Source organism: Meleagris gallopavo, chromosome 23, assembly GCF_000146605.3.
Source record: "Meleagris gallopavo isolate NT-WF06-2002-E0010 breed Aviagen turkey brand Nicholas breeding stock chromosome 23, Turkey_5.1, whole genome shotgun sequence".
NCBI classification, from domain to species: domain Eukaryota; kingdom Metazoa; phylum Chordata; class Aves; order Galliformes; family Phasianidae; genus Meleagris; species Meleagris gallopavo.
In genome coordinates, this window is record NC_015033.2 from 465,057 (window position 1) to 489,834 (window position 24,778).

General features: G+C 49.6%; 1 protein-coding gene across 10 annotated transcripts in view; it reads right to left on the minus strand.

Annotated features, from left to right (window-relative positions):
• Positions 1-24,778, minus strand: part of CAMTA1 (calmodulin binding transcription activator 1) — a 225,748-nt gene that overhangs the window by 178,694 nt on the left and 22,276 nt on the right. The gene's annotated exons all lie outside the window — the stretch shown is intronic.

Consider the following 24,778-nt stretch of genomic DNA (forward strand, 5'->3'; position numbering starts at 1 on the left):
CACCAGCACAGCCCTTCCCCCAAGCAGAGGGGAACTCAAAGCAGGAGGATTTAATCCTCCACAGCCGAGGTGAGGGCAGATTAAGCTTTGGCACATGCAGAGGTAGAGAGTGTTGGGAGCATTATAAATCCACCGGTACAGAAAGCCCTTTTTCCTCATTTGTTAGTCAGCGAAGTGTGAAAATGTTAATGAAGGAAGCTATAATCTATGAGAATTTCACTATTAAAATTTAGTTCACGTCTGACGGCTCCTGCTTACGCACAGCCCATTGTACATCAATCCTTCCACCGCGCTGCTAATAATAGCTGTAATTGCCTTACTCTGTCTAGCCACCTTCACCCGGCAAGGCTCGGATTTGCTGGAACCCTCATTGTAGAAATTATTTTCATTCTATCAGCTTGAAGCTTTATTGCACGTATTCCTAAAAGAAAATAAACACGGGAAGATCTTAAGTGCAGAGCTTCTCCCCTGTGTGGTGCTCAATGAGCAGAGCGACGACAGCGAGGACGCAGATGGGCTCACACTGTGGGTCATGGTGTGCCCATGGGTGCCCACAGAGGTCCCGTGGAGAGCTGCAGCTGAGCACTGAGCGCAGAGGGATGTGCTCATGGAAATACCTTTGGCTCTCACATGTTTTCTGCTCACAGATCCCGTATTTCTTTAAGATCACACACCAGGCTCTGACTGTACACACCCCGATGTGTGGATGCATGGACACACAGACCCATAGGAACAGCTTTCCTCTATCACTCAGTGCCACAGACCTTCACCGCTGTGGGCATCCCAAAGAGGAAGAGAGCAGCAACGGACACATCCAACGTGCCATGGAAATTAAGCCATACAGGTAATTGGAAGAGAAGTAATTTTCTTAAGACTTGAGCATTTCACAAAAGATTCCTTCAGCGCTCTTTCAGCCACCAAACATCCCAGATCAGCTATCAGCTGCCTGGAAGGGACTGGCGTATTTATTAGAGCTAATCACAGTGAAGTTGCAGCTCATCAGGATGCACACACAGGCACATTCCCCTCTTGGCTCTTTGCAGCACAGAAATTTGTTCTTAGGGACTGATTTTCAGAGCAGAACGCAGATGTACCCCCCCTTCCCTGAGTTCCTGGCCTCCCCTGCAGGTCCGGCAGCCTGGAGCACCAACAGCAGGTGCTGCTGCTCCCAGAGCCGGGACACGGCCCTGCACCCACCCGATACCCGCTGGCTCTGCCTCCAGCTCCGCACTCACCTGCAGAGTCACAAAAGCTCCCCAGAGCTTCCCTGGAGCACTTTGCCATCCTTTTTTTTCCTGTCTGTACTGCTCTGCATTACACTTTTTCCAAGGAAGACTGATAACTTTGGAGGTGTCACGATAACAAATGCGTTCTGCTCGGGCCATAAGCGCCGGAGCACAAAGAGCGCGCAGGCAGGAGCTGCTGAGCAATGCCTGCTGCGGGGCGAGGATGCTATCCTCGTGCAATCTGCAGTCAAAGCAGAAATGTATCATTGTAGTAAATGGGAGAGAAACAGCACGGCAATCTGTCAGCAGCAGCCCCAGACGGAAGATGCGCATCTCTCTTCTGGCACAGGAGTGAGGGAAGAGAACGTGTGATAAAACAAAGGCACGCTCTCAAAAGATTACTTCACTGCCACAGCCCTGTGATTTTTAATTCTCCTCTAATTTCGGGACTGCAGCACTGATATAAAAATCCCTATAAGTGTTTTAGGGAGATGGTAATGGTCCTATACTAAAATAATTCAACCAACACTATAATTTTAGTACCGCTATCAAAATGAAATAATGGCTGTTTACTATGTTACACCTTTCAAATGACCTTCATTTGAATACAAATTGTGGCTTGAAATTCTGAAAGCTGCTCTATTTCGGGAGGCAGCAAACCGAGGGGGTTCACCCGCGGTCGCCTCTCCCAGCGGATTCCTCACTGCAGACCGAACGGTTTTTTCCTCTGAAGATACTGAGAGCCGCTGACAGAACCGGCACGGAGCTCAGAGGCGCCGGGGATCCCGGCTGAAGGGCGCTGCGTGGGGCTGCCAGCAGCAAGCCGTGCTTTTCAGTTACCCACAGAGCGAAATCACTGAGTCACGGTGCTCACGGGCGCTCCCGACACCGCAGCGCCTCCGGAAACCCCCTGAAAAAGGAAAATTCTTCTACACGTTTTGTAACCTTCTGTTGTCATTCCTAATTAAAGTCGCATTCAGAGCCGGCAGAGGATGGCACACACCGCACCTTCATTACCTTTCGGAGCTGGAGTGCTGCAAAGGGAAAATTTCCACGCTCCAAAAATACGGAGGAGCATCAGTAAATACTCCCACCGTGACACCCACAGTAATTACTCGCAGGGAGCAACGGGGGGGGGGGGAGAAACACCGCAGCTGTGCCCCCGGGGCACACCAGCACCTGTGGAAAGGAGGATGCTTCCTCCGGGGAAGAGAGAAACGGTTTTCAGAGGCGGTTTTCAGAACCGCTTTTGCCCCTTTTTGTTTCTTATTTTTCAAATTCCCTCCTTCGCGCATAAAGACCGCCGCAGGGAGAGCCGCCGTGGGAGCCCGCAGGAGGGCAGCAGGCAGGGGATGCCCACCCGGCACCTCCGCTCGGTGACAGCGCGGGGACCCGCCGGGCTTTGGGGCGGATGCAGGGAATCCCGACCTCCCCCCGCGCTGCTGCCAAGCTGTGATGCAGCAGAACGCGGCAGCGATGGGCTGAGCGGTGCTGCTCGGCTCAGCCCGCCTCGTTTTGCGCCCGCTCAGAACACGGGGCTCGTTATTAACAGCGCCGTGCTCCCAGGCACCGGGACAAGTAACGCAGCTGTAACGCTGAGGTGTTCAGAGCGCGTCGCCTTCTGCCCGTTTTAATGACGAAAATCGCTAACAGACCGCATGCTGCACCCTCATCTACAGCTCAGCTCCTCGGTGGGCTTCCCCAGCACAAAGCAGCGCAACTCCTGCACACCTCTGCTCACAGCCAGCGGTGCCAACAAACCCAGCAGCTGCAAACCAGGCTCTGCGGGGGCGGCCGCTCAGCCACCCAAACCCAAGCGCCAGGGAGAGCTGTGCAGCTGGGAGGTGTCAGCAGGAGATCCTGGAATAATGCGGTTCTCCTTCATGCTGACATTGCTGGGAAAGAAATGTGCTTTAAACAATAGGTGTTGTATAAAGCATCTGAAAACAAGACAAATTAGTCATTAAAAATTAATTTTAGAAAATTACACTCTTGTTAATAGACGCTGTTACAGCTTCGCGCATTCCTTTTCAGGCAGGAGGGAGGAAGGGGATTTAAAACACACTTTATTGTATTTCATCAAAAATTGAAGAGAGGGAGATAAATGCCTTCGGAAGCCTGCGTTTCTGCATTGCACAAATTCACAGCCCAAGTATATTTGCATTTGCAATTCACACTTGCAAAGAGGACGAGCCACTACACAGAGCGATTCCCCCCTTTCTCCCCCATCGCTCCACACCACTCCACTGCTGCACGGCAGCGCAGCCAGACCTCACTGTGCACATCAAGCACACGTGGAGCCTTGGCTGGGCCAGCTGCTCTCCATGGCACGCACGCTTTCCCCACGAGGACTTGCTTTCTGCTGAGGCCAGCACACGTTTATTGGCACTGCCAGCCCGGCTTATGGGCTGAGCCACACATGGCACAGAGAACAGGGTGGTGGTACGGACACAGAGCCCCCGCTGACAACAACGAGGTGTCAGCGCACAGCACTGCGGGCACCTCCATCCTACAGGAGCCAATTTCTTCACCTCACGGTAAAAACTCGACGAGAAAAGCACTCGCAGAACCCACTGAGTGATCGCTGCCATTATTCTCACATTCTCACCAGCAAGGACTACAGCAAAATACTCAAGGTCAAGAGACCAGCATGGTTCTAGGCAATCTGTACCTCTTAAAACAGTGACAAATATGTTATTTAATTTTAATGAGCTTTTTTGCATCTCAAATCTAATTACAGCATTATCAAGTACTGCTCTGAACTGCAGGTGGCTTCTCATTACTTGTGGTGGGGCTGTCACAAGCATTTTTCATGAATACTAAGAACTGCTTAATTTTACGACGCATTTTGGAACTCTGGCGCTGAGCCCCACTCCCACGTAAGGGTTCACATCAGCACGGCACGGCTCAGCACTGCAGCACAGCCCCCACCGCCACGGCTGCATGTTTTGGTCACCACCATGCAAAGCAGAATGCTTCAAGGTGGGGAAGCGCTCCAGAGTCAGAAGCGTTTTGGCAAGATCAAAGTATTTCAATCCTTCCTCTCCTTCACCAAAGTCTGATTTTTTTTGATAGTTTCTGGCCAATCCCTCTGGCCCACGGGGATCCCCACCACCTCCAGACACAGGAATTCCAGGAATGCCCATGAGAACAGCACAGCTGAGCACCCCGAGATGGTAGCCGGCCCCCTCAGCACCGCGCCTCCCGCTTCGCTCCCCACTGCCATCAGCATTAACTCCATCTCCCTGTGATAAATTATACAAAGGCAATAATATAAAGAGTAAATAATTAATATGAATACAAGAAAATTTGTTTCCAAGAACAAATCTTGCCACGATCACCAATGAGCCTGCAAGGGAGTGGGCTGTGCTGGGCTGGCACCGCAGTGCGGGGCGGCACACAGGGTGGGAAGGGCCGCTCCACGCAGGACTTACTGCAGCTGTTGTTCAGCATCCCCAGCCTGCCCACTGCATCCTGCTCACTCCTCCTGACAAAAGCAAGAGGCTACCCGGGGTTTAATTGCCTTTTCCGGCTGGCAATGTCCTTGTGGATATAAAGAGGAATTTGTAATTTCCTCTGACAGTACGTTCACCTCTCCTTGTCTGTCTTTGTGCAGAAGTTAATTCTGCTTTTCTGGTCACTGTTTGTACGCACGCCTAATTGTTGCACCACACCAGCTGCAGTGAAGCCCTCAGCAGGGCGCTCCTGCATTAGCAGCCCATCAAGTAATATGACAGCAATGTTCCACAGTTAATTACTGCGTATGGCACCAGAAAAACCTCCTGGTACAGGGACAGCGATCCCCAGACACCTCCTCGCTCCTTGGAGCTGCCACCTGCCTCTGTGCAGCTCTGAAGGCACTTGAAGCCACACACAGACATGGGAAAGCTTCAGGGATCACGTGCAGCAAACAGACAAGCGCTGACCTACCGGACCCACACAGCCCCAGCAGAGCCAGGGGGGCCGGCAGTGACCCCATGAGCACCCACTGCTGTAACAGCAGGATCTGTTTGCGAAGGGCTCTGTGGAAGCACTGTGTGTTGCAGACAACAGCAGTGAATTATGCAACAGCCCGCATACATCAGGTGTCCCTACATTCCCGGTAATGAAAAACAACATTTCCTACCTTGGCAATTTCCACAGACACGATGCTGCCGTTATCGAGCAGTTTCAGAGCACATTATTAATCCCCATGCGTTATTGCTCCAAGACAGCAGCACCAGTGTCCTATAGCAAAGCCCCAAGGCCAACAAAAGGCACCGGGGCACCCCTGGCACTACTTGTTTGCACCAATGCAGCCCAAGCAGCAGCTCCAACTGGGAGCACTCATCCGCATCCAGAGGCCGGCGGAGGAGAAAACGGCCACAAGGTGCCTTGTGCCCCCACAGCCCCATTAGCTGCGCACTGCACACACCTGGACAAACCCCAGCCCTGGGACGGCTGCTGCCAGCACAGACCCACAGAGCAGCCCAGAGCCTGGCAGAGGAAAAGGCTTGGGAAGACCCGGGGCAGAGCCCAAACTTTGGAGCGAAGGCTGCATTAGGAGCAAGCTGAAGGCCCTGACAGCACACAGCAGTGTAAGAGAAAGGCAGTTGGAAGCACGCAGCCTCACATCCCAACCCCAAAGCTCCTGGTGCCGTGCTCCTTTGTGCACAAGCAGAGATGTTTGACTCCCATTGGCACACCGACACAGGCCACAGAGTAACTGCAAAGTATATCGTGCATATAAAACACACTAAAGCTCCCCATACAGCATGCAGCTTTGTATTAAAACATAAAACGCTTAATAAAAATTAATGCAGGAGGAATGTGCAGTTATCTTCATTTGGAAACGAGACCTGTTAGCACCTTCTGCCGCGGTGCTGCTGATGAGCTCCTAATGACATGTTTCATCTCTCCTGACCTTGACGCGAGCCGTAACTCTGATTGAGAAGCATCTCTCCCCTTTAACAACCGTCCCAATTATTGGCACACGATGGTTTAATTAGATTTGCCCACACGCTGCCACTGCCCCAGCACAGGGCAGAGCCTCGCAGCACTCCAGGAGTGGAAATGGGGGGCAAAGGAAGGTCCTGGGCCGGGTGGCACTGGGATGTGCCTATGGGGCACCGGGTGGGCAGGAAGCAGCGGTGAGGCCAAATGGATGACAGTCAGTGCAGGGGAACACAGCACCAATCTGCATTTGCTCAGCTGCTCCTCAGCAGAGATCCCCGTTCTCCCTCTCCCACCAGTCAATTTGCTCAGGGAGATCGGGCTCTTCTCCAGATAAGCACATTGACTTTAAAATAAAGTATGTGCCAACAGCTGCAGCACCGAGACTGAAGCAGACAGAGATGTGGCACTGAATGATAATTAAATACATTTTCATCATCTGTCATTTTTTACTGCAGGTGCCGGCGTAATAAATCTGCGCTTGACTCTTTTGTCAGCTGGCAGCAAACACATTTCAACGTGAAATCCCGGGGGATGAATTAAGAGTCACTTGGCCTTGTGCGGGAGGAGGATCCCACCTCTGACACAGCGAGAGGGGAACGCACACCTGACTGCTTCCATAACACCTCCATTACTTTGGTGACACACATCTGACGTCTGACGCAGCGCCTCGGCCCCGCTGGATGGCGGCCGCACAGCCCCGTCCCTGCGGGCACAGGGAGCCCGGGGACCCCCAGAGCAGCGGGGCTGACCCCGAGCTGCTCCCTGGGGCTGAAAGCAGCTGCTGCCAACTCCGCCAGAGGAGAGCACCAAGAATGGCTCAAAGCATGGAAAGCTCGGAAGCTACAGCACAGCCAGCTCCGAGCAGAGCCAAAACATCGCCAAACGTTTATCTGAGCAGCAGTTCTGCTCGTGTCCTCACCCAGCCTGAACACAGAATGCTTCTCATTTGGTTAAGTAACACCTGTCAGAGCAGCACCAGGCCCAGCTCCCAGCCCTCCCACTGCTCTCCTGTTTCCCCCTCCCCCCAAACCCGCTGCTGTCACCCTGCCAGACCCCACTCTGAAATTGCTTTTCTTTGAAGCGCAGCTCTAGCCCCAATAAAACCTATTCAGCTGGTCTGCGGGGAAAAAAAGCACAGAACTTAACAACTTCCTTGCCCTTTCTCTGCTCCCATAAATCAAAGTCATGTCCATTTCCTGACATGGTATTTTAAGAACACAGGCTTGCCAAAAATAATGCACGTGGCCCTTTCACAAGCACACCCAAACCAGGCACGGTGCAGGAGGTCCATCCAGTCCTTCCCCATCTGCCCCACAGAGCAAAGCACGGAAATGCCAGCGTGAATCGCAGAGTAACCTGGACAAACTGATGTGGGTTCCCTTTTTGCAGGCAGCAAACCCGCCGGCCGCATTCCTCAGATTTTGAGGTATCTGTCACAAACCAAAAAAATGAGAGAAATGCAGAAGAAAGTCTGCCCCGCTTGGCTATTTTAAATAATCATCTTCTTGTACCTGCCTTCATTCAAACACATCAACTACAAAGCACACAACTTTTTTAATCCATATGACAAAGCCTACTGGTCACAGTACCACCCTGCGGGCAGTGCTGCAGCCCAACCTCATTTTCTGTATCAGTGGGGTAGAACAATTCTCAAATGGAACCATTCCATTTTGCTCCACGCGCTGCCCCCTACAGCACCGCGTTGTTTTATTTCAGGTCAGAGGAGGATTTCAGCCTGTGACACCGGCAGTCCCAGCAGGAGGCGGAGGACGGAGGAGGACGATGCTGTGGGACGAGGCAGCTCGAACAGAGCACAGCACAGAGCAACTGGGAGAGACGGGAAGCACCGACACACGATCGCCCTGCAGATTTTTACTACGGCGCGTACGCTAACCCAGCGTGCGGTGACTGAGGCTTGCCAGATGTACCGAGCTATTTATAACAAAGCACTTACATAATTAGAGCCTGACAACTTACCAGCCTGGGTATCAGATTCTTTATTTATCCAGACAAACCTATATGAATGCATTATCTTTAAATGGTAGGAATTTGGCAAATATTGCAGCAAGCTCTGCATGTACCGGTTGCACATCGCCACGTTGGGATGTTGGGGCCAGGTCCGCACTGATGATGACAAAGCTCCCCATCCACACACACTTCACGCGGTCAGACTGAAGTGCACTACGGTGGCACAGAACTCCCACCTGGGGAAGCTGAGGTCAGCTCTCACGTGGCCGCGACGGCAGAACGCTGTGCTCCCCTTCCATGTGCCTTAATGAGCACCTGCAAACACCCGAGCTCAGCCCGGGGCACCGCAGCACTGCCCGGCCGTCAGCCTGAACGACCCTCATTTCCACTGATCTGGTAACGTGCACGACACGGCCACGGAGCTGCTGCTCCTGCCTTTGCCACCAGAGCTGAACGACACCTGCTTGGCACCCGAGCCTTCTGCCTACGTTCGCTTCTGGTTCCCCTGCAGCTGCAGGGCTGCCCATCACACGAGGGACGAGCTGCCGCACACCCCACATAACACGCAGCCCCGCGCTCCTCCCTGCAGGCAGCGCTGCACCGCTCCAGCTGTAAGCCTGCACCATGGGCTCCTCACTGCCATACATCTCAGCACGGCGCAGCTGAACTTCTGGCCTGGCAAACGATGAAGCACATCTCCGTCTCGGAGCAGCAGAGACGGCTGGGCCTTCTTGCCTCTCAGAGCAGAGCCATTGGAGTTCATTTCTCCTAACACAAGTTGCAGCTGCAGAACACAGACTGGGTTTTACGTACCGACTGTAAGCAGCACCACACGTGGTTATTGCAGCCTTCCTGAGGGAACCGCCTGTGAGCGCAGCCCTGGGAGCACTGTGGGGCTGAGCACATCTCACAGCCAGAGAACGGCGAGCACTGCACCGATGGGAAGAAGGTCTGCACCCTGCACTGTACGCAGGGATGCAAAGGATCCTTCTCCTGCATCACCGCTCCAAGCAGCCTGGAAGTGCCTGCCATCCAGCAAACGTCGCTGCTTAAAACAAATGCTCAGAACGTCTCTCAGATGGCCGATAACGCTTTGTTTAAACAAAAGAATGCTTTCGCTTTATTATAAATGCTCCCATGGATTAAAGATTTGGATGCAACAGCAAAGCAAGTTAAACATTTACTTTCTATTAAAACATCTAAATGAGAAGATTAAAAACTGTTTTACATTTAGCAGAAAGGCAATGTCAAAGCAGTACAGCAGCAGCTTAACTGCACTGAAAGCCGCACAGTTCTGATGTTAGGAGGTATTCAATTTAAGGAAGGAGGGATTTCTTAAAATTACCCAGAAATAGAGGGAAAAAACACACAGATGTTTGAAAGAATCTTTCAATTACGTCTCCCAAAGACCTCCTTCCAAAGCCTTTCTGCTGCCAAGCCTAATAGGCTTTCTTCAGAAGACAGCTCCTGCCCCAGATTTCCTGGTACAATGTTTTCATAGTTGCTCTGTTCTGCGTGCTGCACGCTTGAGCTTCGTTTGTTTATTTCCCATTTGTGGCAGCAGGAGGAACGGATCCTGTAGGACACACAAAGGTCTTCCTATGATCGCAGCCTTGCCAAAATGCCTCTGTGAAGCACAAGTCTTATTCTACAAAACCAAAATTCAAGTCCACCTGTAATAACACGCGGCCAATTCAACATGGGTCAACAAGGGGAACTGCCCCCGCGATCCCACGCCCGTGACAGCACGGCTCAGACACTGCCAGGCAGCAGCCCCCTGCATTGCCCAGTGGGTGACGTTTAATGGTGTGCCAAAAACCCACGGTAACATAAAGCATCTGAGCTGAGGAATACAATCTTCCATCCCAAAACGTGACATCTCCACATCTCATACAGAAGCAGCACGTGCAGCAATACAAACAAGGCCGCTAGCAAATCCTCTTAGGTACCAGCACAGACCATGCATGGATTTCTGATGTCAAGTGCATGAGTTATGGATTCTCATTTAACGACCAGCAGACAAAAATCCAGAACCACAAAGGTCGCTTCCAGCCCTCCATGCAGGGTCTGCTGCCCCCATCCCACAGGGCCTCTGCATGCCAGCCAGTGCATCAGAACACCTTTCCACAAGCCACTGTGATTTAAGGCACCACTCTGACACCGCAGTATCAGACCCTCGCTCACGTGCAGGAGGAAGGCTTCAGAGAGCTTCTAACATTACTCAAGTTTTAGAAAAATGGCCCTAAGTTCACGCTGTTGTTTAACAGTATTAATGCTGTTATTAAGATACATCTTCCCACCTCCTGCAAGAGCCTTACGGAGCTGAAGCTCCACGAGGCTCGCTGGGCCATCCCCAGCAGCAGGGAGGAATGGGCTGAGCCTCACCCCGACACCTGAGAACACACACAGGCCACTCACCTGCACTGCGTGTGTTTGTACCTTTGAAGCATTTGACACCAAATTCATTACTCTCAAAAGATGATGCTTCTATGAATCAAGTACTTGGCTTCCCAAATAAGCAGAGCATTCAAAAAGCAGCAGACATGAGCATCAGCTGCAGACAAGTACACCGCCACACACAGAGCAAAGCAGGGTGAGAGCTCCTGGTGTTCAGATGCTGCAGGCATAGGAAGGGGCAGTGGGAGGGATGGCATCTCCTCACCGCTCTACTTCCACCTCACAAGATCAGTTCTTCCTATAAAGTCATTCCTTCATGATGGCTTTTCACCGACAGGAACCACACATCACACCTCGCTCCTGTTCTCTGCCCTGACCCGCCTGGCCTTCAGCAGAGAGCACTGCCCACGACCTGCTTTCACCCCATCGGTCCTCCTTATATCCGAGCTGCGACAGAAAGAACTGAGAGAGCAATGAAATAGCATTTGCAGAGAGCTGAGGAGAGCTGCTGGGGATGAACACACGAACACAGGGTGAAGCAGAGGTGGTGCTCCTCCAGCTCACAGCCCGGGCTGAACGGCAGCTGCAGCTCCCTGCAGTCCAAGGGCCAGAGAACAGGGGTGGCCGTGGGGCTCGGGGGCACAGAGCACACGGCTCAGCTGGGCACTGCTGTAGGTGCTGGCACTGAGAGCGTGCTGCCTCGTGCTATGCAGGTGTTCCCACGGAGAGGTAACGACACAGAAACAGAAGGATTTTTCAGGTTTTCCGCTTATGATTTAGAAAATACTCAAGCCTGAAACCATTCATTTCCTTTAGTTATCCCCAAAGTAACATTACAATAAACTGCCTAAGATGCATTTTGCACTGCCAACAACTGAAATGTTCCAGGGATGTGATATGCATAACTTCAACTTACCACATCAATCAGAAATCAGCTGTCAGAGATGAGAGTCTGGTTTGGAAAATTCTAACATGAAACTCTAAAAATCACCTTTCCACTGCTAGAAAGTCTTTTCTCAAGAACTTTGTAACTTGTCAGGAACTAAATTCACCTCTTGGAAGATCAAAGCTGTTCTGCAACCACAGAATCATGAGAATTGCCTATTAGACCACCACCAGCTTGCTACCAAACCTGTACGCCTGCAGACATCACTGCTCTTGTGGCAGAGCAGAAGCCCAGCGAGCACAGAAGCAGCGTGCTGCACCAGGCTTGGAACCCACCCTGGGGAGCCAGCAGTGCAGCAGCAGACAGGAACACACAGGGACTGCAGTGAAACAAAGAAACCAAGGACATTTTCTGTCACTGTGCCACAAAACGTGTACTTAGGAGAACACCTGGGTTGGAGCCTCCAATTAACTGATAGAAGACAGTACTCGTTGCTACTGTCAAAGTGCAGCACAATCCCTGGCAAAAGCAGGGCTGTCTTCTGGATGAAAACACTCCATGTTTACCTTAAAGAACATCACTTCTTCTACCACTCTTCAACCTGGCTTAGCAGGTAGCAAAGCCATTCCCAGCTACAAAGAAAATCTGTCCTAAATACATGGAGAAAAGGCAGGCAAACAAAATATCACATAATAAAATCTTGCAAGCTGAGGTCTTTCACTGGCAAAAAAAAGAAAACAAAGAGAAAAAAAAACCCATCTTGATAGACACTTTTATTTGCATCAAGGTCAGAAATCCCAAGGAAGGGAGGCCACACGCTGCCATGCAGACTGGCCCAAACCCAACCACACGATGCCCTGAAGAGCGCTGCTCCCAATCTGCTTTCGCCTACATTTCCAAGAGACAAAGCAAATGCCAGAAACACAAACCCTTACAGGTGGACCCAACTACTGAGTTTCATAATTTCTTTACATCTCATCAGCCTACACCCTGCCAATACACCATGAAAAAGGAGGACTGGACACCAGCAGACGGACTGGGTGAAAAACAAGCACCAGCTCTCATGGGGTGTTTACAGCTGAGCACCGCAGCACCTTCCCCTTCCAGGCCCCTTGCACAGAGCTGAAGCAAGTTGTAGGATCTGTTTCACAAGTTCATATGTAACAGCAGCAGGACCAGAACAACAAGGCGTTACAAAAAAAGATGCTCACCTGTCTCCGAAGATCTAAGCATACAGAAAGACTCCACAAAGGAGGGATCTCCAGCAAGAGAGCCCTCCTGTAGGGCAGTCAGCCCTTAAATGGGGTCTGAGAGGAGCAGCCAGGCTCCACCGCCTCTGGTCACACGACTGAATTGCCTTCACCTGTGCTCCCAGGGCTGACCGGGTCCTTTGCCCAGGTGCTCAATCAGTGGTTCAGGTCAATCAGTGACTCAGCAGTTCCCACACATCATCTCAACAGGAACATCTTCCAGATCTAGACTAGGTCCAAGTAATAATCACTGTAATTAGCACTTCATTCATATAATTACCTGTAGACCCCCGTAATATTTTACAAAGGAGGTAATTACCCATACTTTACAGCTGAGGAAACAGATACAGCACAGGTGAACGAGTTAAAAGAAATCATCAGTGAATCTGTGGCACAGCCAGAGATTGCAATTAGCCTTATTCCCAGCCAAGGCTCTCCTCCCTGTAATCCGTGCTGAATTCGCTTCTGTCTCCTGGGAAGGAATCCAGAGAAAACAAAAACAAACTGGAACTTTCAATGTCTGGAAGAGCTGAAAAGCAGATAAGCCAAACATAAAGGAGAAATAAAGCCACATTTTTATCAGTCCACGTTTCTTCACCCAAGGCGAGCAGCTAAGAGCAAAGGAAAGGCGAGGAATCCTGGTGCTAGCACACAAAGAAAGCAAAATACTGCACTTGGGTTGGTGTGGACGTGCTATTTCTGTCAGCAGTGTAAAAACAGAAGCGCAGAACCGAGTCGTGGAAGGCTGCCCAATAGGCATTGGCTTCCCCATTCTGCGATCAAAGACCTTAATGCATTTTGAGGATTTGAAGATGAAAGCAATAGCAGTAATTAAATTATTTCAGTGCTTTCCAAAACAATATATAGGCAGAGCAGCAAGCAGGGAGAGCTGGGGAGCTCAGTGCCACCCCAGCAGCTCACAGCTGTGTCCTCATCCAGAGGCTGTCCCCCAGGCCCCCATGACCGATGCTCACGTGGAGAGATCCCGACGTGTTCTCTCAGATACTTTTTTTACCCATCCTGTGTGCTCCTTCACACTGCATGCTTGGATGGGTTTTATTATTAATAGGACGAACCAACAACGTTTGCTTGTGTTGACTGATACATCTGTTTTTCAAAGTAGTCCAGACTGGAGTGAGCAATTTGTCTGTTGCCCATGTATGTTTTATTAAATGAACAGCACGGCCACATGACTGATACACAAACATGTCTATTAGATGGAATAAAGGAGATTAGGTTAATTCCACTCTGGCTGCATTACCTGAAATGCAAGACATGTGCTGTTCTAAATCTAGTAAATGTGCGAGGTATTTCATTCCAGCCATTTAGCCTTACGTTAAAGCCAGCATATAAAAGCATCCAGCAAGAGAAAATATTGCATGAATTTCAATATTGAGAGTTGTTTCAGGAGTGGATATTATCAATATTTTAGTTTCGAATAGCGGAAAAACCTCGTAAACAGAAACAATTCTTTCAGTGGAGTATTCTCCAACATTTAAGTACATCCCTCTCGGCAATGTTTTTTGGCTTTACCAATGCTCTGTCGCATTTATGCAGTTCTTTGATCAAGTATTTGATTAAAACGTGCTTTATTTCCTATTTGGAGAAAAACCACATTCAGTAAAATGAATAAAGTTCTGTAATCTCAGGTTATAAAAGGGTAAATGCTGATAAGATTTACTGTCATCCAATAACAATACAGTGGAAACCTGAGAAAAGAATTCAGGTTAGGGTAAATGGTAATGCTCGTTGTGCTGACCGAGTAGCTTTGCTCACTGATGTTTACTGCTGTTTACACACAAAACTGAAAACAATTCTTACAGCCGAATTTTAAATGTTGGTGTCAGCACTGAACCGAATGCTGAAACTTGCTGCAACACATCAACACCACCTCTGCTTCATCACTGCACTGTTCTGGCTGCCACCACGGCTCAGAAATGCTCATTTGAAAGAGCTGCTTTTGGAGAGGTCTAAAGGAAACACGTGAAGTCTTTGAAACACTGCAATGCAAGCTTCCCAGGTTGTATTTGTTACGCTACACAAATAGGAACTGACCGAAATTCACCATTAGCACAGCAAGCAGCAATGACAGAATAACTGCACACCTACCAACGTTTGCAGACATAATGAAAACACCATCCTGGTGCACGAGGGCTGAGATGAACTCAGCCATTTCTCAGGAGTGCTTACCTGATGGAAGTCACGCTGCTGGCAGTGCTGGCTCCTCAATGTACCAAGCCACATTGCTCCTCAATGCCCTCCAAGCCACCTTCCAACATCTTTATATCATTGATCCCAATGCCCAGCACCACACCTTTTTATTTCCTTCTTTGTTTCCCCTTGCTGTTCCCGTTACTGGGGGACAGCCAAAGCTGCACAGCAAGCAAGGTCCCCTCCATTGCCCAATGCTAACTAAAGGTTCTTAAAAATGGCTTCCCAGAAAGTCATTCAAGTCTAACTGCTGCTGGTATAAAATACACATTATGAGAAACAGTCTTCAAGGAGTTTTCTTGGACAAAATAAGTATTTTTCCCACTGAGTTTTAAAAACACCACTCTTGTTCTGAGGACATGAGAAATAGTTCAAGATGACTCTGGAGGATAAAGCTGTGAGGCTGACAGCAGTGTTATGCTCACAGTGAAGGCCAAGGCTCAGCCACGCAGGGAAGCGTTGTGGGATCACTGCCTGTGTGCCCGGATGGCTCCAGGATGGAACAGTTCCAGTCGTATTTGGAACAGGACAGGAAAGCAGAAACAACTCCAGCACTTCCAGTAGCGACCAGGGTGCCACCTTCCTCCTCGACTCTAACCATTGGGCTAAAAAGAATCGTGTACATCAGCACGGGGGAAATACTTAAAAACAGTGTTGAAAAAGTGCTCCTAAGTGCCACACCATTTTAACAGGTGACTGTGCAAAAACAAGATGAAGTTTCATATGACTTTAAAAGCAACGATCCTGCTGCCAGAACCAAGATCGGGACGGGCAGCACTCCTTCCACCAGCTCTGCCTGGCCCTGAAGCCCTGCCTGCCCACAGGCTCAGCTCCCAGCTCCCACTCATGCAGTGCAGCCCCAGTGATCCCAGCTCAGCAGTGTGTCCAGGAAGGGACGGCCAGAGCGGCAACGTCGGGCTGAGGTGATGAGCAGCAAACCTCTGCTGAAAGGAGTGGACTTCATTCGTTCTCACTTCTCAGAGTCAAGAAGCTGCAGTCCTTGTGCTGCTCCTCAGAACACCGACGCGATGCTTCCTACAGCCTCCACCACGGGGCAAACAGCAGCAAAAGGTTCTCCGATGTGCTTCGGGTCTGCCAACAACGAGCAGACGACGGCAGCAGCCACGTGAAGTCCGCTCAGATCTCCTGCTAACGGTTCCCTACCGGTCAAACTTTAATTTGTGGTTCTAATGAAAGATATAAACTTTTATAAGCAGCAACAAGGCTCAGAGAAGACCTAAATCCATTTCAGCAGTCACTTAGCAACTTCAGCTGTGCGCAATTAAAACTGCAGCATTAAATGTTAGAGAATGAAATAACGAGACACTTAAAAAATAATCTGTGCTTCAGCGGGGCCACACTCAGTGGATTCCCCACTGTCCCTCGTGAGTCAGACACAGGAGCTGTGTCCCACGTCTCACGCAGGATCCCTCCTGCAGAACTACGGAAGAAATGGCTGCTACACTTCGGGGGGCCCCACGCAGCACCGCCTCCACGAGCACACCTGTGACTGATGAGCTCACAGCACTGATAACTCTCCTTTTGCCTCCAGCTCTGCAAAAATAAAAGCGAGTTGGGCTTCTGTTGAGATTTTCATTTCCCGCTGATGGTCTCAAATTAGAACAGCGATTGGTTTTAAGCTGAGCATTATGAACAGTAGTCTTTAGGACATGGAACAAACTGTAACAACAACAAATATGTTTATTCAAAAGAGAATCTTAAATGCTCCTGTGATTGCTGTGAGCTACCAGAAGTTGACCAACGAAGAAAAAACCGCAGCAAACACCATAAACGTACTTCTGACCAAAAAAACGTAGAGAAATGCAAATTCAAACCAAAGATGTACAGAAATGACAAAATAAATCAGTCTTGGGAGAACACAAGTCAAAAGCAATGTACCATACAGGGAAATGCACAGCGTTAAACTTAAAAAGCGAAAACCAATGAGAAGTACAAACTTTATTTCTTTTTGTAACAACCGAAGTCATTTTTATTTAAGAAAAGCCAACAACACACACCTTCACAGAAAAAAAGATATACCCGGGGAAGTCAAAGAACACTACAGTTTAAAATGATGAAATGTTACAGCTTGCACAGCAAAATTAAAAATGAAATGAAATAAAAAAATGAAATGGTTACCAAAGTAATGCAGGTCAGGGGATCAAAGGTGAAGGGTCACACATTATTAAAAAGAAATCCAAAAGGACGTCTGCATCAAGATCTCTGCAAAACAAAGGAGCTCCAGTAAGTAAAACTGACACCTTTCATGGGATCAATCACATGTTGAAATTCACACACAACACAGAGCTGCCCCAGCGCGGGCGGACATCAGCCCGCCCACAACCGCGTCCTGCACGCTCCTGGTGCAGCGCTTCCACACAGAAGGTGCTCCCAGAGCACGGGATGAACCCAGCAGTGCTGAGCAGCCCAGGGCCGCGCACACAGCCGTGCTGGAGGTGAGCAGCGCCCAGCGGGAAGCGCTGCTGCGGGGCGCAGAGCAGAGCAGAGCAGCCCCGCCGCGCTGGGGGCATCGCCTGCTCCTCAGATGCCTGCGGCAAGCTCCTGGAACTGGAAATATTGTAATTATTGACACATTCCTACACTCAGTCACTAACATCATAACGTGGCAGTTTAACACTACAATAAAGAAGTAATTCAGACGTGGTTGCCGAGACAAAGGCCTCTCCTGCTAGAATTTCAATTACACAGAAGCTATAAAAAAAAATCTTTGGGACCCATTTTCCAGCAAGACACAGTCAATTATCTTCCTAAATTTATTCAGAGAGTGTAATATTTACATCAGATAGCTTTAAAGACAGACACCCACCAAGGGCACCGCAGCCCTTCCCAGCTCAGCTCCCCTGCGGCCGCCCTCCTCCCCCACCTGCGGGCATTTGGCCTCAGCAATCCCATCTGTCCCAGCACAGCCGTGTCTGAGGCAGACACGAACCCCTCTCCACCAGGTAAAGAAGCCACCAACGGTGGAGAAATCAGCGTGCTCAGAGCTGAAGCACAGGCAGTGCTCTCATTTGCCTGTGCACTGCTCCAGGACACACATCACATCCTCCTGCGCCGCTGCTGCTCCGCACACATCTTCGTACCGCCGTGGAGAAAGCTGGTTCTGCTCCCACATCTCTTCCCAGCCATCTCCAAACTCTCCACTGAACTTATTGCTACATCAGACTTAAAATGAACGTCCATTATTTTCAGCATTTACCAGCTCCCCTTAAGAGTTAAGAGAATAACCCACCAATGCCTGTTTTCTTTCCCAATTAACACTGGATTCTGCTCTTGTCACAGTGTAATCCTGCAGTATTTGAGCAGGGAAGCAGACAAACATCGGGGCGGTTACGAGCAGGACACAAAGGAGTCCCTGCCAGCTGGGGGGCCGCGTGCCCCTGTCCTGGCCCAGGCTCAGCCCCACGGCACACATCGGTACGGAGCGCTTCCCAACAGCCCGTGGTCAGATATCACATCAGAAGCAAAAACGTGCATGATAAAATGTTGACAAGCAGTGCTGCTAAAAGCAGAATGAGGAAACAAACAAACAAAACCCAGACATTTTTGGGAACCGACCAGCCGGGCCTCCCCTTCCTTGTGTTACCCTCACACGAGGCTCCGTGCTTTACGGCAGCGCAAAGCCACACAGCTTGAAGACAGCCTCATCTTGGAGGACAAATCAGGAACAAATCAACTCAGAAATAATTTAACAACAAAGACACGGGTTTTCAATGACTCAGCAGGCAGTTAAAGCCAGAAGGCGTTAGCACAAACCCTACCAACAGAAATTCCTCAAGGATAAATAAATTAAAGATAGCCGCCACACCAAGGCCACGGGCACAGCAGGCAGAGGGTGAGCGCCTGGGAGTCCCCGAGTGGCTCTGAGAGACACCAGCATCGTTCATGAAAGGCCGAAAAAAGCCTTCTGAGATCACAGGCACGAAGCATCTTCCTGGGGCTCTGTGCTAAATAGGCTTTTTTCTCCCATACTCACATTATCTTTCTCCCATACCAGACGCGCACTCCCTGCTCCTGCCCTCACGGCACAGCCGTGTTTGCCCACCAGCAGTGCCAGCGGCTCAGCTCAAAGCTTTCCTTTTTTCAGCCTCCCCCTCACTGAAAGCGATTCTTCCCCCCTCCTCCAGAGCTGCTGTGCTGCCCGCAGGCCCCCACGGTCACTCCTGGTGCCCAAAACAAGTTTCAGTTCCACGCAGGCCTTTCCAAGCACCGTCCCTGTCTGAAATCTGTGCCTTTACCAGTGCTGACTTTCCCCTGATGTCTGGTTCTCCTTTTTCTCCTACATTTTTCTCTTCTAAGTGAAACAGTCACCCTTGGAAGTACCGAACGTGAGATGGAAAAGACAGGATTTCAATCACTTACAAAATGTAATATCCTCCGTTTCCATTCAGTTGACAAGTGAACCAATTCATTTGTGTTTATACACGCAGTCCCGGCAAAGAGACGTTGAAATTGACTTTGTAAATTGACTTTGTTGTAACATTTTCCTCGTAAAGCGCAGTTCTGAATGCAATGCAGGGATATCATCAGTGCTGGGCAGGCTGGGGAGCCAACGCGCCAGGCAGCAGCACCCCACACAAACACCTCCAGAGCTCTGAAACCAATGCACTTCGTATTCCAGGAATGGTTTTATGTAATACACAACTCTGACTTCTCACTCCCCCTGTGCAGGATTCTATGGTTTTTGACAGCACCTTTCAGAGCAATCCTTGCACCATTAAGGAGTAAGAACCAGAAGATGCAAGTCAGGAGAAGCAGACGACGGAGAATCCGGAACTGACGGGCAAATTTAAACCCACCCATGACGACTAATCAGCTTTGCATTTGTATGAACTTCTAGGTGGGGGCTGAAACAAGTATTTGCTTTCTGAGCTTTCTGTGCTGGATTCATCCTTTATAGGTTAGTTTCCATCTTCAAAAGAATGATTTTTTCTTTTTCATTTTATCTGGCAACAACTACAATGAGCCCAAGCTTTTAAGAATGGCAGGCTGAGTGACAGACCCAAATCCTATAATAAGGAATCTCTTCAGTGGAGAAAATAAACAGCCACGCTTTGCCGGTCAGTTCCCATCTGGACAAAAGGTGCTTTTCTCAGTTGTATGTTCTCCTTTTTGCCTTATTTCCCCCAACAAACAAAGCCTGTGCCGTTGTTTGGTTGTGCTCCCACCACTGCCTCCCAGCATCACATCTCCAGACCCAGCTGGCAGCACCGGGCCGTGCCTTGTGGCAGGGCTCATCTCTGGATGACCCAGCATAGCATCAGCAGGGCACAGAGGGAGCCAAGCCAACACAAGTGGTGTGAGCTGAGCCCGGAGCAGGAGCGTACCCGCACACCAGGCATCGCTGAGCCACTCCAAAGAGGTAGGGGAGCTGTTTTAAATGCAAAGAAAGCTTCCTGTAATTCCTGCAGCCTTCCTGGGCAAACAGCTGGATCCTCAGAAACATCCTCCTTCCTCCCTGCAGCTTCTAGAAGCTTTATAGCCCTGATATTAAAAGGTTTGCACCTACCCTACCGATAGATATGTATTTTTGAAAGAAGCTTTAACGCGCAGACACGAGTGTCCCCATAGATCTAAAACAGAGTCATCTTAAATGGTTTCAGGCACCTCTGCCAACATGGGAAACCCTTAAAATAGTCTTTAAAGGGAGAACCCTCATGCCTGGAAGGCAGCTTTCCCTTTTTTCTCTGCAGCAACAGACGCCGCAGCGGTAGGACCACGGCTGAGCTGGGGCTGCCGAGCTGCCCTCCACACGTGGCACCTTCTCCTGCAGGGGTGCAGAGTTCTGCACTTTCCTCGCAATGACAAAAAACAGAAATAAATGCTAGAATGGTATTGGCTTGAGCTAGAATAAGCTCAAACTAATTAATTTTGTCTTTCCTTTAGTTATCAACTAATGCAAGGAAGTCAGGCTTGCTTGGAATAAAAACAGGAGGGCAATGCATTGCCTAAAACAACACATTTCCATCCATTTGCTTTGCTTTACAGGACTCCGTTTGGTAGCAGGACTCCAAGACGTTAATGGCACAGAACTGCAAAATCAGCCATTCCTGAAGACTTAACATGCACAGTTACAAAGTTGGCTCTAGCATTTAACAAAAGGGAAGGGAAAGTAAGGCAGCTCTTCCTCAGAGGAAGCCAAAGGATCTTTCTCCACCAGCCCACAAGTGTTACAGCAGGTATTAATGGGCTTTTGTTGCAGTTGCCAGGAATGATAACCTTTCAGTTCTGCTCAATCACGGAGCCTGCACACAACATTCACTAATTATGTAAACATGACTGAGAAACTGCAAAAGCAAAGCCAATAGCACATTTTCTGCTTTGTACATTAGGCAAAGCACAGAATTTCATTAATTTCACAAAATAAACCCATAATGAAGTGCTTCTGTTAAACACATTTCCATCTCTTTCACTGTTCAGCCTCAAACCACCACGACGCGTGCAGCGCAAGCATGCAAACGTAGCAAAGCACTACAGCACATCAGGCTACCCAGCAAAGCCTGAAAGCTACAGGTGTTCTACAGGAAAATGAGGGAAAATGAAGGAGTGTCAATTCTAAAATGCACCCCAAAGCATTAACAAAAAGCACCCGAAGAAGCCGTGCCCCGCTGCTCTGGCAGCAGGCAGCCAGCAGCGCTCAGCGCCCAGTGCCGCCTCCTGGGGCTGAGCAGCGGGGCGTCCTGAGGGCTCAGCTACCAGCCCTGCCTGCTGGTCCCTTACGGCCCTCAGACAACTCCCAAAGCCTTCTATGTCTCTGAAGAGATGGGAAATACCTCAATGTCAACTGGAAAGGAAGAATGTCACCAACCTGCAAGCAAAGCAAAAATGCAAGACACAACCAGAGACGTAAGGGGTGTGCAACTGAGGTCCACGAATGCGGCGCTGCGCCTCGACTTCCCACAGCAACAGCAGGCAGACTCAGCGGGGGAAACCCAGAACGATGATCTTAAAGGCTGAAACAACTGCATGCAAACATGGGGCTGCAGCAAGCACTGCCACTGCAGGAACACGATGTCCCCATAGCACAAGAGCTACGCTCAGGCACAGCTCTGCTCTTCTTTACACGTTAAAGAATCACTGCGCTAAAGAATGCTCAAATCCAGTTTTGCAACTGCACTCGTTTGCATGTTATCACGCAATAGCTAAGTACAAAACTTACAGAAAACTCAATGAAGAAACTGATCTTAGATATTCTATGGGAAAAACTGCCATTTCTTGCTCGGCCCCCTCAAGCCAAGCCGACACACAGCTGGCAGTCACAGCACCATGCCGTGTATCGTGGCAGCTCCAGCTTGGCCCTTCAGAGAACGTAAACACAGGATGCGGCCAGAAACAAAAGCGCTAAGTAATATTTTATATTTTGGGTGTTTAACTTTTTCGTCTTTCTTTGACTTGTCATTAAGTGTTTACGAGGCTGATTAATGGCCGCGGCTGCCAACCCCATTAATGAATGGCATCTCTGCTCAGAACTGCAATCCGTGCTTGGCAGGCGCGGCACGAAGGCAGGGTTACACCGACAGCCCCAGCCCCGCACCTCTGAGGCAGCACAGCGGCGGGGGAAGCTCCCGGTGCCCGGATAATCTGATCATTCTACACGAAGAAGCAGGATGAATTTCCTGCAGACAACATTTCTCGCTGCCTGAAGCGATTACCGGCTAATGAGCCCGCGACCTCTGCCGTCTCCATTAGCGGACAAAGCGCAGAGGAGAGCCAGCAGCGGGCAGCCCTGCAGCCCCTCAGCCCGCTCCTCCGCCGGGCCCAGAGCTGTGCAGCAGCTCCGGGGCTCCAGGAGGCCATGACAGAACCCAGGCACGGCGCTCACAAGCACTCGGATCCGCAGAATTCACTGGCAATTAGCTAATGCGTGAGGAATCGCATGAAGATCCCTCTCTATTCTCCTGAGCAAAATAAATAGCAGCTCACAACTTCCACAGGCATCTCAAAAAAATCTCAATCTATAATTAAATGGCTTGGCTAGACTGATGATTGTGCATCACGGGGAAAAAATTAAATTGGAAGGAACACTTCCTTCTCTGCAAAATATAAAAACACCATGAACTTGATTTAAGAAGAGATGACATTTCGATATGGAAACATATTTCCATCAAACATTTTAGTTAAAACTGCATAATCGGACTCAAAGCAAACATCTCCATAACATGTTCGAAGCGTTAAGTGGTTGTAAATGCTCCATTTCTCTTGCTGCTCACCGCATTATTTGGCTAAGCGTGAAGTCAACCACAACGTTCCCACTTCTCAGAGGATATTGTTCCTCCGCCCTAATTACCCAACCCAGAGCAACACACGACCATTATCCTCAATCTACAGATGAAAGTGCTCAGAAAAAGTTATTTGCCTGCGTTCCCATGGTGATGCCCTGGTAGAGGAAAGAACAAACCCCAGCTGCTCCCTGACCTCCGTGCGAGCGTTCGCAGCATCTCATTTGCAGATGTAACAAAGCCATCAGCAGAGCCCGGCCGGCAGGTTAACGTGCAACACGTGCCCTCTGAGCAGCACGTTAAGGAACACAGCCCATATACAGCCCGTGCTTGGAGTGCCTTCAATCACTGCCACAGAACATAGCACAGCAAGCAGCTGGGAAGGAGCCCTGGCCGCCCCACGGCCTCCAGAGCTCACTGAGCGTTCAGACAGTGCTCCCAGACACAGTCTGTCCTCACGGAGCCCTGCGACAGCCAGGAGTCGGACCTGATGGTCCCCAGAGGTCCCTTCCAACACGGGACATTCTATGATTCCATGAGCCTTGCTGTCTGGGAGAGACCTTGCAAGGGGCACCAGTGGTGTTGAAATTAACACAAGGAATCTCTAAGTACCATTTCTACAAAACACGCTTTTTCCTTCAATGTTTCAAAACTTGTGCCCCCCCAGCACACTGACAACACCTGTGCAGTCAGATGGGAAGTGTGTTCCCTCAGGAATCAACCATGAAACGTAGTCCAGCATTATTATTTGTTATACTCCACGAAAATTCAACTTTTATAACATTGAGCATATTTAAACTCCCAGGTGAGGGGCAACAAAATCTCTAAGCTACGTTACCTTTCCCATACACCTAACACAGACTGCCGAGGCTTTCCGCAGCCATACGATTCTGCTGCTTTGCTCTGCCCTAATAAGGCCAAAAATCTCTGCCCACGATGAAAGCTGTTTTTGTAATGCAACGGGAAAAACACCATCAACGTGCAGCACGTGCTGGCAGAGCCACCAGCAGCACTGACCCAAGCACAGAGGCAGCTCCCAGATTTTAGAAGAGATACAAATGAGTGACAAACTTGATGCTTAAAAGCACTTTTTTTTTTAATGTGCTAGTTGATTATTTACGATTACTAGCAAACAATCCGCCTAGAATTAAGGCATGAGAGAAGCCTACACCAACAATATGCTGACAAGCAGTATCAACATTTTACCTCCTCCTCCTGTGCAGAATGCTGAACTCTGTGATCCGTCTGAGCCTTCCAGCCTCCAACCCAGGGGAATAAAGGCAAGGGATCACAGACATATTTGGCCTGCTCCTTACCCTTACCTTGGACCACCAGGACCTGGATCTTAAGCAGTGACTTCATTTCAGTGAACACAAACGTGCTGGCTAGCAGGAGATACGCAAACTAACGTATGCAGAGTAACTGGATTCCAGCATAAAATGTCTGATTTCTCAAACTGCAGGCAACTTATTCCTCAGAATCCTGCTTTGGAAGAAAGAATGTCCATTGTCCTGGGTTTTGTTATTTTGTGTCTGTGTGTGTGTCTCTTTTTAAAAAAGTCTGCACACATTCCTAACAGCAAAGCAGCACTGTTTAACACGGCACCTAACCATCAAATTTTAAACAATTTTGAAACACGTCCCTAAGATACAGAATTTGACTCAGACA